The sequence below is a fragment of the Triticum urartu genome, chromosome 6A (assembly GCF_056163025.1).
Source record: "Triticum urartu cultivar PI428250 chromosome 6A, HENAU_Tu73, whole genome shotgun sequence".
NCBI classification, from domain to species: Eukaryota; Viridiplantae; Streptophyta; class Magnoliopsida; order Poales; family Poaceae; genus Triticum; species Triticum urartu.
The window spans coordinates 268,218,409-268,221,047 of record NC_141878.1 but is presented as its reverse complement, the minus strand read 5'-3'; the positions used below and the strand labels follow the sequence as shown (position 1 = coordinate 268,221,047).

General features: G+C 56.7%; 1 pseudogene; it reads left to right on the top strand.

The window, feature by feature from the left end:
- Positions 1-1,224: 1,224 nt before the first annotated feature.
- Positions 1,225-2,356, top strand: LOC147964968 (uncharacterized; annotated as a pseudogene).
- The last annotated feature ends 283 nt before the right edge of the window (positions 2,357-2,639 follow it).

The window sequence follows — 2,639 nt, the reverse complement described above, 5'->3', positions numbered from 1 at the left end:
GAGGTCCTCGCATAGCTCATCCTCGTCGGATCCCTCTATGCCTCAGTAGGGCTCGAAGTTGCCGAGAAGCTCTGTTCCTCCAACACTGAAGTGGAGTTGAGCGCCCTCACCGCCCATGGAGTTCGAGCTGAGCTCCATGCTTATTGATGAAGAGTAAGGAAGAACACTCTCCTTTTCCTTGCTGCAGTTTCTATGGGAAAAAATTCGCCTCTTTGCTGACTCATCTTGCTTGCTGTCTTTGCGAGGGAGGAGGAGGAGGAAGGCGAGACCCTCATCCACTAGACCAAGCGGCTCAGGCATGCGGAGCCGCCGAAGACCTCGGAAGGTGCGGGCCTGGCGGAAAGCAGCATGAACGACCCGACACCAAGCCCCCAGCTCAGCCCCCGGCCTGAAAGCACAGGATTGGCCCCTCCCACCAAAAATGATGGAAGACAGCTTCCCACCTCCTCGGCCATAGGAGGGGAGGAGACCACTCAGGGCGAGCCCTTCCAGGAGGGGCCTACCCTGCCCGTCGATCAAGTCGAGGGATCCCCGACAAGGGTTTCCACAGAAGGGTCCACCCAAGACGACGACGTGGTTACCGAGGGAGGGGATGGTGGCCATGGCCCGGCAACAGACGTTGCTGGGGAAACCGAAGCTCCCCCACGGCAGGCATCTCTGGGTAATTCAATTGCTCTTTTGTGTTCTGCTCCTTTTACCATCTCGCTCCATGTCCCTGGCTTGCCAATGATTCTGCACCCTTATTATTGTTTGTTGACCTTGCTTGCAGCCCCTCTGATCGAATAGTCTGAACTGCTGGAAGAGGTGGCCAGCATAGGGAAATACGATGTGGAGGAAGCCGCGAAGATTGTTACCGTGGAGGGGCAGGAACATGCTATCGGGGGTATCCAAGAGCTCTCGAAGGAATCGGAGAAAACCCCCAGCAGTGCGCCGGGGTCGGGGGTATTGGTTGAAGAGAAAATCCTCCTCCAAACCATGGACCTCCTTCCCTGATTCGGCACCTTGGCGGGGGGCCCGCCGCTAGCTCCGAATCAATTGGCACTGGTGCTTGCGCGGCCTAGGCTCGGAGCCACCGGTTCATCAGTGGCGACGAGCGCGGAACTTGTCGGAGAGATCCAGCGCATCTTGGCGTCGTTGTACCAGGGGGTTGAAGGGGCAGACGACTCCGTCATCGTCGCCATGGACTTGACTTTCCTAGAGTCCATGGTGGCAGGCATTAAGGAGATGTAGAATCGGCACAGCCAGAAATGGCAGGTGCTCAAGGAGCAGTGCAATTCCGCCAACAAGGTGGACTAGAAGCTAAGGGACAAGGGTAACGAGCTGCACGAGTGGCATAGCAAGCAGTTCCAGGTCCTTATGAGGCAGTAGGAGACGGTTTCCATGGCAAGGGAGGATGTCATTGCCCGGGAGGCTCGCCTGACGGAGCACACGGCGCTCTTGGATGCCAAGGAGAAGAATATCTCTTCTCGGTAAGAGAACCTCGAGGCTACCCTCTGCGCCAAGGACGATGAACTGGAAGTTCTCGTACAGCAGCGTACCAAGGAGCAGGAAGATAGGCATAAGGCGGCCCTGGATGCCCTCACTGCTGGCTTTGTCGCCAACTGAAGAAGCTTGTTCATGACCTAGCCGTTGCATCCACTGCCAAGACCGACCTCGACTAACAGGTGGCCAAACTGACGGAAGAGCTTGCCGGGAGCACCAAGGAATCGTGACCCTCAAGGAGGAGGCGCGAAAAGTAGAGATTCTTCTGAAGGAGGTGCAATCGCAACTCTCCTCTAAGAGCCAAGACCTTGAGTCCGCCAATGGCACCATTGAAGACATGAAGGCCAGGGTTGGCACCCTGGAGAGCTCGATCGAATCTGGCAAGGTCTGTGAGAAGCAGCTAATGAAGGACCTGGACATTGCAAGGCTCCTTCGGAAAGATGCAGAGGAAAAGCTGGCGACCCACTCCGAGCAGGTCAACCTTTGGATCAAGATCTTGATCGATATCGTCGAGCGCCTCACTGCCCAAACTGCAGTGATGGGCATGGAAGGGCCAGTCTTCTTGGCCAGTAGGCATGAGGTCCCCATCGTCAAGCTAGGGCTCTTCTTCAACGAGTTGATCAAAAATCTGAAGGCACACGAAGAGGGAAGGGCCGGTCGCTTCACGAGCGAAACCCGGAAGCTTGCCCGCAATGCCCTCTTCATGGTCGTAAGCAACATCGGCTATTGCCATCCGGATCTCAACCTTGCCGATGGCTTCAGGAAGCTGCCGGAGGACGTAGATGCTTCTGCTGCCGAGGAGAAGGCCGCCCCCTATGCCAACAAGGTCCTTGTCGTCCCTACTGCTCCGCGAGGTCGCCAGGCACAGCCTTGAATTATCCTTGCCATTGCACTCGCTCCTCTCCGAACTACCACCTCCTACATATGAGACATGGGTACTACCTGACCCTATACTTGATTAGGTACTTGGAGGGAACCCACGGAGCGACTACATCCCACGACCAAGACGCCGAGGACACCAAGTACACGGAACAAGAAGAAGAGCTGCCAAAAGCCTACAGCCACCGGACTGGACGTCCGACGCCTGGAGCTTCCGCCAGCCCAAAGTATCAGCCAGCGAATGCTATAGCAGCCAGACGTCCGACCCCGACCAGACA